Below are 13,101 nucleotides of genomic sequence, written 5' to 3' on the forward strand. Positions count from 1 at the left end.
CGGTCTCCGGCCATGCTACCTGGGTCGCAACAACTGGTTGGCAGCGGTGGAATCGTCTGCGTGGTGTCCGTGCTCCGGTTTTGGTGAGTGTATTGCCTTCTCTCCTTGAGTATTGCGAGGCTTAGCATTTGTGCTGCTCTTCCTGGTAGTGTAAGTTGGTTGCAGCAGCCTGTTCGGATTTGAACCTTGCTCTGCACCAACATCCTTGAGAGACTTGCGATCACATTGTTACCGAGCATTTAAGGGCGGTCATGGATTGGCGAAAGCTGCGTAAGATGGACCTGATCTCCTTATTTGGGGAATTAAGGATTCATTGTGGGATAACTATGAAAAAATTGCAGGTTGTCAAAGCGATAGAGGACCTTGGTTTTGATGATGAGGAGATAGTGGAGCACTGGGAGGAAATAAAAAGAAGAGAGGAATTGGTGGAACAAAAAAAGAAAGAGGAGTTAGAGGAACGAAAAAGAAAAGAGTATAGTTAGAGGAACGAAAAAGAAAAGAGGAATTAGAGGAAAGAAAAAGAGAATTGGAATTAGCGGAACAAAAGAGGAAAGATGAGGTGGAGCTAGAAAAGAAGTGATTAGAGGTGAAGCTAGCTGAAGCTCAATCAAAGGCAGGCACGACCTCTGTGTTGAGCAGTCAGACATCAAAGCCGCCCAAAATTAAAGATCTTATGTCTGCTTTCAAAATGGGTGAGGATATCGGGCTGTTTATTGTGAACTTCGAGCGCACGTGCGAAAGGCATAACTTTCTTCGAACAACTTGGCCTCGGCACCTTTGGCGGTTCTGCCATGTGAGGCTGCCGACGTGCTTGCTCGGCTGACAAAAGCGGAGGCGGATGATTATGATAAAGTGAAGGCCACGTTGCTAAAAAGGTACCGCCTGTCAGCCGACGCCTTCCGTCGACGTTTCAGAACCACGGGGAAGCGGCCCTCTGAGTCATTCCCAGATTTTGCCTACGGTCTTAGGGCAGATCTGATCGAATGGCTCTAGGCCGCGGAGGTTTACGAGGACCGTGACAAAGTTGTGGAAGAAATATGTTTATAACAGTTTTACAACTGTTTAAATGAAGAAACGCGACCCTGGGTGCAAGACAGGCCCGAAACGAAAAGCTTAGAGCGCGCCGCCGGGCTCGCAGAAGAGTTCCAGGTGAGGCGCGAAACAGGAAAGGAAAGCTTGCGGGCAGCAACCAAGCCCTACAGGGAGTTCAGGGCGCGCCCACTGCGGAACGAGGATGGAGCGGCCCCGCCGAGGGTAGAGAAAGCGGCAGATGAGGGGGACCGCGAAAAAGATTCCGTCGGTAGAAATGACGCGGACAAAGAGAAAAAAGAGACGGATCGTGCTAAAGCCTTCGAGGCGAGGAGACCGGCATTATGTTTCCGCTGTCATGAGCCAGGGCACATCGCGAGCGGCTGTCGAAGGACTAAGCTGGTTTTTTCGCTCACTACTCTCGACGAGGAAAATGTGCGCCTAGTTGAGTCGTACATGCGTGAAATGACCGTGAATGGGCGACGGTGTCGCGTCCTGCGCGACGCCACAATGGATGTAATGCACCCTTCGCTCGTTTCACCGAAAGATTTCACTGGGGAAAGCGCGTGGATCCGGCAGGTGGCCCAGGAGGAGAGTGTCTGTCTGCCGGTCGCGCGCGTCACCATTGAAGGCCCGTTTGGGGTGCTGCATACCGAAGCGGCGGTGTCAGCAACCTTGCTGGAGCAGTGCCCCTACCTATTTTCAAAGCACTCGGAAGACGAGCTAAAGAAGAGGGGCTTGAGCTACAACGAAACCCATAACAAAGGCACTAGCGATGATTTGTTTGAACACGCTGGAAACAAAGAAATGTGCCACAGGGCAATGTCGAACCCTCAGAGCCATGCCGATTTGAAAGGGAAAGACGAGGCAAAGGCAGCTCAGGGTCAGATAGACTGCGAAAAATCTCATCCGAATACAGCTGGTGAGACACCCGAGAAAGGTTCTTTGAAAGTAGATGACGACAGAGTCGCAGCGGGCCGCGACAGAACGCCAGACAGTAAAGCACCGAGCTCAGACAAAATCGCTGAGGCGTGCGAGTTTTCAGAGAGGTCGTTACCTAGCACTGACAGTAGGGCTCAGGTGGTTTCCCTATGCGAGGAAAATTCTGCACGCGACGAGCCTCCGGGAATTACTGTGTTGGCTTTTGACGCTGCGGCGAGGGCCGGCACCTTAACAAGTGACGGCACCGCAATACCGGAAAGCAGTCGCGCACGGAAAGCGACAGGTCAAAAGATCGATTGTAAGCCAGGAATGCGCATCAGCGCTGCATCAAAACAAAGGCCATTTCAAGGATGAGGGAACAACGGCCGCTCGCGACCGAACACCCGAAAACGAGTTGTGGTTGAATGAAATCGCAGAAGCGGTGGATTTTTCGGAGAGACCGTCGCCTAGCACTGCGAGGAAAGCGCAATTGGCTTCGCTGAACGGCGAGAAAAATCGTGAACATGACGGGCCTTTGGAAATTGATGCTGCGGCGAGTGCCGGCAGCTTAACACGCGACGGCGCCGCGATAACCGGAAACGCACGATACAAATGCGCTAGGGCAGGGGTTCTCAAAATGGGTTCCGCGGAACACAGGGGTTCCGCGGGCTGTCTTCTTGTGTTCCGCGAGAACCCTCACTGGCCCTGACCCGGCAGCGGATATGAGACTGGCTCCGAGTGCTGCTGAGCCACGCTTTGACTTGCTCTCCAAAGAGAAGCAGTACTACCCATCACATTAGTATTTGTATTAATCGGTGCAATAAACATTTAACTTTTGCAACTCTCTCTTTGCAAAAATGCACTCGACAACATTGCTGGTAAGTGGAAGCAGGGGGGGGGGGGGTTCCCTGGAACTTATTGAAGGCTTTTGGGGTTCCTCGAAGCAAAAAAGTTTGAGAACCCCTGCGCTAGGGTAGCCTCGAGAAAGCGTCAGCGCGCAAGGAAAACTAAGGTGAACGGTAGCGCTGAAATGAAAAAGGTACGGGTCATAAAGCCCGCGAGTTTGAGGACCGGCCAACCTTGTAACTTTGCAAAATTGCAACCGCGCCGCTCAAGAGTTCATAGGCGTCGCCTTAAGGCCAAAGCAACTAGGCGTGCGCAGTCTGGATGTAAACCACCTGCTCCATTGTGGGACCGCAGCAGGGGTTGTCAAGTGACATCTGAACACTGCTGCTGCCTGAAGAAAGAAGCGCGCGGCTACCGGACTAAAGGGCGCTGTAGAGCGCGCGCGGGTCAGACAGAGACGAGACATGCAGGGAACCGGGAGAGGGGGAAGCGCCTCTCTCGTGTAAAGCTTTTTCAGCGCTGCCCGGGCTTTGCATGCGAGTCGTAAAGAGACGGAACTAATCAGCCCCGCAGCTTTTTGGAAACCGTAGCTGGTAGAACGGCAGCCCGACCACGCCGGGCGCGGCTGAAGTAAGGGTATTCCAAGAATACATGCGTCTTGTATTTGATGTTTGTTTTTTTATTCATGTACGGCAGAAAAACGGAAACGAAGTGTTGAGCTTTTATGCCTCTGCGGGATTTTGTAATTCGTGTTTTGTGGCCGTAATGATGTAGCTTAAAGACGCTTGTTAATTCTCTGCGTAAAAGAGTTTTTTTTTGACAGCCTTTGAGGTTTTGGAATGGATGGTTGCAGTGTGTGGGTTTTGTGTGTTAGGTATAGATTAGCGCTTGAGATTACGTGAGCAGTAGTGGAGCTCTACTGTCTCCTCGTCTGAGCTATCGGGGCCGTTGGTCTGTGAATCGCAACGGCAGCTGTAATTTCTCCAGAACAAAACCTGTTTCAAAATTGAAAAATGCGATGGCATTTAATCGCCCGCATAGGTCCCATCCGCAGCTCACCCAACCAGACCGCCTGAGGGGGGGGAGCCAAAAAGGGGAGTTAATTGAGCAGCACAGCTTGAGGCCTTGTTCTTTGTTTTGCCTGGCACGACTCGGGAGAAGGGTGGTGCTCTTGCCTTGCCGGGGTGGGGGCATTGTGCAGATTTGACCACTAATGCTCTACCTGAGACCCTTGGCCTGCAGACACTGACCCTTGGATCACCCAGGAAACAGAGGACCTGCCTGGCTGATGCGTCCTCTTCAGAGGACAGCGAGGAGCTGTAACCCCTTTCGAGGCCTCTACCTGGCGGACGAACTGTCGTGACCGTACTTCCAGCCACGTGGGCCCGACCAGCAGCAACCGTGAACAATCGACGAGGCTGACAACCTCGCGACGGCGGTGGTGAAGTGGGGTGCTTGGAATGCCGCCCTCCGAGCCTAAATGGATTAGTGTAGCGGAGTGCAGATGACCGCGGCAGCAGCGGTGAAGGCAGGAGCCAATGTCAGCAGCAACCCCAGCGGAAACGGAGTGCAGGTGACTATGGCAGCAGCGACGAAGGCAGGAGATGCGCAGGGGCTATTGTCCGAGCAACCACAGCGAAGCGGAGGCGACGTGGCGGCGCCAGTCACGCTTGCTGTTAATTGATGACTGCTGTGTTCCCGACTCGTGTTCTGGACAACAGGCGGGGAGGCAGGTTCATTCACCTGCTGGAAGACTGCGGGAGATTACTTTCCAGCCGGGCTGGATGAGTCAGCATCTCCCCCTTCCCATCGACCCAGCTGCGAGAGAGTGGAAAAGCCCGCACCTGCCCGGCCGTGGGTGGTAACACCAGCCTCTACTTCGGTTCATCCGATTGGACAGTGCTCTTCGAACATTATTCCCCAGCCAGGGATCTGGGGAATCCGAACCATATTTAACTCGGCTGTGAGTGTGGCCGAGAGAAGCCTGCTAGCTCCAGTCGACTACGGTTGACGAAGACGTGCCCTTCCACTGAGAACCATTCTCAGTCCCGCTCTATGTAAATAACGTAAATAAGTGTATAAAGTTTTTTCGTTACGTTCCTCTAAACCCAGTCTCCCATCCTCCTCGTCCCATCACCGGTCTCCGGCCATGCTACCCGGGTCGCAACAGTGCTCCACCTGAGCATCCCCAGCGCATGAGCAACATGACTCACTCCGTCGTCGGCGGAAAGTTATGGCGAGAACTCCGTGTTCAATTCGCAACAACGAGACGTTCACGCGAGCACTGCTCTTCTGTCGTGGATCCGAAGTCTTCGTCTTGAGTGTGCTAAAAACTTCAACCTGGGTGGCCAGCGGGACAAGAGTGGTGGAGATGGAGAAGTCGAGAGCCCGTTCTGTCGGCGCCCACCGGCTCCTTGCCCAAAACCAACGCCTCGCTCGCCAACACCACGGCATCTGCGCCAAGGTCGACATTGTATGTTTAGACATTGTCTTGTCTCGACGCGTGAACAAACCGGCCAAAAAGCTTCCAGAGACTGCGACTGCGGTGCCCAGCACAGGACGGCACTGTACAACCTCTCCAGGGGCGTCGGTTGGGTGACAAGGTAGGACGACCTCTTTCTCGAAACATGTCGGGGCGTCTAAGTGTGTTTTGAAATGGCTTAAGAGAGGCCAGCTGGCACTGACCGCAGGAGCCGTTGAAATGCTTTGGAGGCCACTGTCCAGGAGGAAAAACGTGACGGCTGTGGGGGACAGAGACCTTCCGGAGCCGTAGAGTGCGTCCAAGGCAAAGCGAATGTAATAAAAAGTACCAAGTAGCAAACTGGCCACCAGGGTAAGCGGAAAAAGAAAATGGTGCGCCGTCCGGGAAGCGGAGAAAACCGAAAGCCAGTGATGGTTCGTGTGCGCGTGTTTCGTGCGCTCTTGTGAGTAATGAATATGTACCAACTCGCCCAACTTTTTTCAGTCATCAGAGATGGTGGCCGCTGCCTTGCCTAATCGTTGCGTCAAAGCCAATAGTGTCGATGCAGCGCGCTGGCAGGACGGCGAGGAGTCGGCAGCACAGAGCGGCATCCTGGTCGATGTGGATGTTCTTCGACGACTGTGGACGCTTCACACAAGTAAGAAACTTCGACGTCGACGAGCAGTTTGACCGCGTCATTTCTCCGCGGTTACGCGGCATCGCCCGAAGAAAGCTGAATTGAACACCGATCTTACATCTCCGTCCGAAGTTGAATGGCGCGATAACAAGTTCCGGAGTATGTTGACCCTGAATGTCCGCATAGAAGCAACTGTTTCCCACAGAAAAGAAAGAAGAGGGCACGCCTGGAGGTGCAGTTCCTGAAGCATTGATGTCGCCGCTGAGCAGCTGTTGCGCATGAGGTAAACGGATTACTGAAACTTCTGTTTGAAGGCGAGCAGGAAGCGTCTTTGTTGTCATACTCGGAAAAACTGTCTGAAACTTTCCGAACTCTCCCTAGAGAATTTATTCTACAACGGCCGCTCCACGTCTTGGTGATGTGATGGTGCCTTCCGTTCCTAAGAAGAGCCTGAGCCACGAATTCCCCGTTGCGCATCTAAAAGAGCCTGATGCCTTTCTCTAGGAACGCAGCCCCGTGAAGGGAACACCGCGAAATGTGCAGGTATCGCAGAGAGCTGCTATTTTTACTCCATTGGACGCCATTTCGAGGGAAACGGCGTGGAGTAGGCATGCCCACACGGTTCTCCGCCGTAATTCTCGTCCGAAACTCCGCATTGGAGTTGGGTGCGACGGATTTAGAACGCTATCACTTCAGCGTAAAGTGTCTGATCGATTGCTACCAACTTTCGGTGCTTCTCCTTTCGCTTCCACCCTTCCCCCCTTCGCCCCCGCCCTCCCTCGGTGAAAATATATTACGGCCAAAAAAGACTTAGGTGGCCCTCCGCACGGAAAGCCAAGAACAGGCGTGGGAGAGCGTGAGGCAAACAGAACAGATAGAAGGGCTGCCTGCCGGGGCCTTTCGTCAGGGCTCTGTGTTTAACGCCATAAGTGCATAAAGTAAAAAAAAAATGGGCAGTGACATTTACCGCATAAATGGGCATTAACATATTACCGCTATCTTCAAACCCTAAAGGCAGAGCTTGCGTCAGCATCAGCATTTTTTTCTGGATGCATGCTTTAGCGCGAACTAGAAAGAACCTGAGGAAAAACACCACACAGTGGACTGAGCAATACTGAGAACTTGTCACTGAGATATGGGGGTTGGTCTGTACCACTTATTAGTAAATATCATCATCATCAGCCCGACTACATCTCCTGCAGCACAAAGGCCTCTCTCATATATCTCTAATGGAGTGGGTTCCATGAGAAGGCAAGCGTAGCAGGCAGCGGCAGAAAGTCAGGTGGGCGTATGAGATTAAAAAATTCGCGGGGATACGGTGGTTGCAGCACTTAAAGGACAGGGTTAATTGGAAAGACATGCGAGAGGCCTTTACTCTGCAGTGGGCATAGACAGGCTGATGGTGATGATGAAGCTTGTCCTGCGCCAGCTGCGTGCATCTTTTCCCGTGTTGACGACAGAGGGACACTGAATCTCACCGAATATGTGGGCAAGCCGCGCTGGTCGTTCCAGCTCCTAGGCGGTCTACATTCCCTCAGCACCGCCGACGACGCTCCCCCTCTTTGAGCAGCAGTGGGGGTGAACGGGGATACGCCGAGGGACAGCGGGACTCCGCTCCATGGTTACCTCGGCTCTCTGAACACTCGGTCGGAGAGAAAAAGACTCAGGCAGGGCCGTTTGAATGCTTCTCCTAAAATGGAATACGTGCGGTTCTCTTCGTTTAAGAAGGCTTCCTTATAACTTTAGCAGGCTACTAAACCCGCCCCTTTGTTTTCTTCTAAACTGTAGTGCCGACTGAAGTAAAAACCTACGCTTTGCCTTCAGCGCGAATGGCAGCTTGAGAGCCCCAGCTAGAACTGGAGCCTGCGACAGTCGACGCGGCTCTCAAGAAAGTCATGCCCCAGATCACCCTCTCTCCGGTCGAGACCGAGTCAAGTCCACAATGTGGCCCATGCGAACCATTAGAAGAAGGCATCTATGAGCATGTGGTATGGAACGGTTTGGTCCGAGACGTTTTCCCACGCATTTCGCCCCAGAAAAGCCGAGCACTAGGTTTGGGAAACGTTGCACCCTTAGAAAACCGGTGGTACCGGGTGTCACTGGGTGCTCGGGATGGAACCAAGCGCGTCCAGATTGCGAGGCGGATGCTCTAGAAAAAGGCCATCACTGATAATATCAGACTTGACTAACTTTAGCAGCGACTCCCTGTTGGCTCTAGCGATCTTGTGGAGGTCGGAGTTCTCCTCGTCGGCGTCGCGACGGCTGATCCAGTCCTCTAGTACTCTCTCAGTTCCTTCACAAAAATCAGAGTAATTGTTTTGGGCATCCATGCCGACAGCTTGAAGCGGGCGACGCGCCCACCGCACGGGAACACCGAGGGGGTTACTGTATTTGTATTTGTGTATTTGTATGTGTGTATTTGTGTGTGTGAAGTCAGGCAATAAATAAAAAAAAAAAAAACACCGAGGGGGTAGATTCTAACGAGTGGTGGAGCTACGGTGATGGAGTGCGACGTTTCTTGTGAACGATGTATGCGGGCTGCTGAATAGTGCTAAATGGCTCAATTTCAGTAAAACTTTTTAATGTGACGTAACAAACGAGAGAGATAGAGAGAAAAGTAATTTTAATGAGAAGAAAAGCAGGAGAGGTCGGCCTGTTTTAACATGGCGCTGGCAAAATGAGGTGTTTCGAGGTTAGATAAGTGGTGCAGTGGTTAAGCGTTACACTGCTGCAGGGCGATGGCAAGAGCTGCGGCCGGTGGGGCTTGAAGCGACCCAGGTTGCTCGTCCCGAGCAGTCTCTCGCGACCAGTCGTTAATGTAACTGGTCACTTTGCTCGCAATCCGTTGGACAGGTTGTGATAACACGACAAGGTCACGTGACTTAGGGGGCATGACGCCGTTTTCCGATTGGCACAAGACACAAGGCACCTGACAAAAGAGCACAAGAGAAGACTATATTCTTGCTGGGGGTTCGTACGTCTCGAGTATTGCTTCCGCACTAAAAGTAGGTAAAAGTAAATTAGCAGTGCTATTGAGCTTAGAGGCCTGCTATGTCCCTGCAAATTAGATCAAGCTCACTGCTGTATCTAGCCTAAAATAGGTATTATAATGGGAGGCTCTTGAAGTGAGTATAGGAGAAAGCTGAAGTTTACGTTTGTAAATGATCTTCACTTGAATGGAGTTTTCGATCAATGAAGAAAGTAGTAATTTAGTTCCAAAGCACTTCTAGCCGCACTCCCCTTGTTTCAGGGGTGTGTGAAGCTCATGGTAGTTACGCGCCTTTCATTTTCTCAAGACTAACGAAGAGAATGAGAGACAACTTTATTTCCACCAGTTGTCGGGAATCAGGGCTGGTGGGTGCTTTGTGGCCCCCAGGTGGTGGCGCCGTCCTTGGCCCACGAAATGAGTGAAAGTTGAGTGCTCCTGTCTGGTCCGCTTCATTATTCTTTTGGTCTGAGGAAATGGAAGGCGAATAACTGGCTCCCTGGGTAAGTGAACATGTTATTTGCCTTAGTAATCGAGTATCAGGTTTTTGATTCTCAGCCATTTAACGGAGTCTTTACGGCACCCCTAAAGATCTAAAGGTGTCAAAACGTGAAGTCAAGGGTTCACCTTACTTTACAGAAATTCAGAGCTTAGGGGCAGTTATAAGGACCGCTCAGCAACTCTAGGGGACACGGCGCTTTTTGGTGAAAGCGCCACCAACGGCAGCTATTTCGTTCGGGATGATGACAGCGCGCCGGCCGTCGTCTGCTCCTTCACGTGTAAACACTCACACGTGATGGCCTCTACAGTTGTGAGGAAAGCAGGTTTCCGGCGCGTAAATAGCCCTGGTTTTTTTTCGACCGACAAACGAAGAAAAAGGAAGCAATCTTCACCGCAGTAAACATGTTTTCGACGTCGAGGAAGAAACCGTCGGACAAGGCAGCATTTTGGAAGGACGATGTATTCGCCAGGCGAACGTCAACTGCGAGGCATACGAGGTTACAATCAAGGTGCACATTTTGACTTCTCCTTAATGCCGCGTTCTTAATGGTGCAGGTAGTTTTAATTGTTACAAGTACTGCGCGGTGCCGTGGGCTTTGAGCCCCCGCCCGCCCGAGCTCAACGTGCATGCTGTCCTAGGTATGAGCGCGAACCACAAGAGGCCGCCGCAGAGCTAGCTGCCGGCGTACGCTTCCTTCTTGCACGGACGATGCTGTTCATGCCCTCTTTTAGAACGACTGAAGTGCCTGGCAAGGCTACGGCAGCTGCACTGACATGCATCTCGTAAAACGGAGCCGCGGATTTTTTTTTCGCTCGCGCGCGCGAGCAAAAAAAAGAAGAGAATAAGAACGACCAGGAAGCTGCAGCGCGCGCCACATCCGAACATCCCAAAGCGACTGGGGTTTAACATCCCAAGACCCGCACTGACATCGCACAGCACACGGACCTCTAGAATTTCGCCTCCATCGAAATTCGACCACCGCGGCCGGGATCGAACCCTCGTCTTTCGGGTCAGCAGCCGAGCACCATAACCGCTGAGCCACCGCGGCGGCGCCGGTACATTGTCGTTTATTTGTTTTTACTGCTGAGCTGGCTGACAAATTATGCATGAAGCAAGCCGTAACGCCAGCATACAAAACTTAGTTTTGGGTTTGACTCCGCGGGGTCTGAAGTGTGAGGCAGCAAACACAGCTGCTCAGTGGCAGTGGGATGATGCTTCTAAAATATATGTATTCTTTGACCAACTGCAAGAATTAGGTTCTAAACAGCAGGTTTGTTCACTGTGTTTAAACTTTTTTGCATTCATACGGTTACTGCCTTCCTGTAGCTTGATGCAGCAAGAAATATTGCTCAAGCTCATTACAACTACCAAGGCGGATTTGAAGGAAAAAGTAAGCATACGGCAGCGCTTGTCCATTATGTCAACAACGAGGACTCGTCTACACAAACCTCATAGCCTAACCGCTGGAAAGCCCTCTCCAGTAAGCAGCTTAAGTTGTACACAAAGGGTGTAGGGATTTGTGAGAGTTTGCCACCCAAACATAGCCTCAGTGCACCCAGCTCATTTATCCCAAAGGTAGTACTTGCAATGAACAGTGCACGGGGTACCATTCTGAGAGCCTATCTACGACTGCATGAACATAGACAGCGGCTTCAAGAGCTTGTTACTCTCATTGGTTGTTTATTTCCTTAGTTTCCATCACCTGACTGCACACCTGACGACTTGCAAGGTATCGACCACATAATGTTAGATGAAGTGTGCAAGAGCATGGAAGAAACAACGGTTCAGCAGAGCCTTTGCCCGGAGTGGTACCAGCTCAGAAAGGAGAGAACTTCAGCAAGCTCAAAGGAACATAGAAACATAGAATAACAGTACGGAAAGCCGATTTTGAAAAACTGGCACAGGATTTCTGCAACCACAAGACATTGGAAGGAGCAGCGTGCTAGTATGGAAGTGACTCTGAAGCTACTGCAAGACGAATCCATGGAGGAAAAAAAACTAGGAGGGAGCATGATGTCACAATCTTGAAGCCTAGACATAAAAAATATAATGGAAGCATCATGGGAAATAGGCCCTCACGTGACAAGGCAGCGGTAGCTCGTAGCCGGATTTCGGTTTCGGTTTCGCTCTCTCGCTCTACGAGCAACTGCGCGACCATCTGATTGTGTTCACTGACGGCTCCGTGGTGAGCACAAACTGCTCGCTCGTCGCAGAGGCCACCATCTCCGAGCGACACGTGCGCTGAGTGCGGCGCAATGGAGACATTGGAGTACAAGCTCCTTCGCTTGACGCTTTTGCAGAGCCGCGTCGCGAGATGCTCGCGGCCTACAAGGCGCCTGGAATCATCCCGGACAGTCTCGAAGCGCTCCTGTGACCGCGTGGCAGTGCGCGCACCCGTGACAGAACAATAGAGAGCCTCTGTGCGTTCATCGAGCAGGCGGGCTTGACTTCCCGCTTGCTCTTCGCCAGGTAGTGCACGCGTGACACGAACGCTCCGTGGGTGCTACCTAGGACGGTATACGCGGCCGGGCGCACCACCCCGGCCGCTAGTGCAGTGTGCCGCGCGCGAGATTAGTCCGAGACAGGACGCTACATGCGCGCGGCTATGCAACAGCTTACTTCTTTTTGTAAGTGACTGTGCGCAGTGGCCGGGAGACCCCGCGCAAGGGCAGAAAGCCGCCGGCACTCTCTCTCGACAGCGAGCGAGAGAAATACTTCACCGCTGCTTTTCGCGTCGGAACCGCGTATGTGCGCGAGCGCATTCGGCGCGACTTGTATCTCGAGAATAGCAGAGAACGGCGGGTCCATGGGCGGGCCGAAGTCCGCCTGGCCGAGAAATAGAATCTTGCGCAGCGCTCGTTAAACACGTCCGTCCGCCGTGAGCGCTCTGGAAGCCACTGCGCCCTTTTTTAGAGGCTCTTTTGTTCGCCTACACTCGAGTTCTCCGCTTATAGCATGCGCTGAAATAAACGCTCCGTATGTGCGTATAACGACGAAAGGAATTCCTCTCCATTCTCCTAATGAACCACAGTTGAACAGTGACAAGGTCGCGGCCGCATTCTTTGATGAAAAATTTACGTGCAGTTTTCTACAGTGCACCCAAAAACTCAAGAGTGTAATCAACAGAAGTGTTGAGACGCGGAGCCTTCAGACAACCTCGCGCTCGGTACGCATTCCGCCAAAGCTGCAACACAGGCGCTGCGCTTCTGCGCTACATCGGAGCCCGGACGTTCACTAAAAAGCACCGCTGGTTGGCAGTCTGGTAACTGTGGAGGGCCCATTTCCCAAGAGTCAGTGCGCAAAAGGGCCCTCGGCAGCGGCGTCAGAGGAGGATGGCTTGCAGAGGCTGAGCGCACTCTCTCCTAGTTTTTTTTTTCCTCCATGGACGAATCTATGAGGAAAAAGAAGGCTGTACTGTAACTGGGACAGGGCGTGTCATCAGCAAGGTACAGGGATGGCTTTGCTGCAGCCCAGATGGCTTAGTGCAGACAGGAGAAACCATACTGACTGAGATTAAATGCCCGTTCAGGTGTCGTGACAAGCCTATCTTTCACGAGCAGGGCAATGTATTAGTTGACCACTTCCAAGTAGATTGCGGAACAGTGAAAGTGAAATAAAGCCTTGCATACTACACGCAAGTGCAAGTTTCATTGTATGTTTTGAACTTAAGCCTATGCAACTTTTTTGTATACTCACCACTCCAAGTTGTCAATGTCAAA

The 13,101-nt window shown here is 52.1% G+C and overlaps 1 pseudogene; it reads left to right on the forward strand.

Annotated features, from left to right (window-relative positions):
- Nucleotides 1–251: 251 nt before the first annotated feature.
- On the forward strand, nt 252–10,058 carry LOC149325174 (uncharacterized; annotated as a pseudogene).
- Nucleotides 10,059–13,101: the final 3,043 nt, after the last annotated feature.

Source organism: Amblyomma mixtum, chromosome 10, assembly GCF_055824585.1.
Source record: "Amblyomma mixtum isolate Tamu chromosome 10, ASM5582458v1, whole genome shotgun sequence".
Classification (NCBI taxonomy): Eukaryota; Metazoa; Arthropoda; class Arachnida; order Ixodida; family Ixodidae; genus Amblyomma; species Amblyomma mixtum.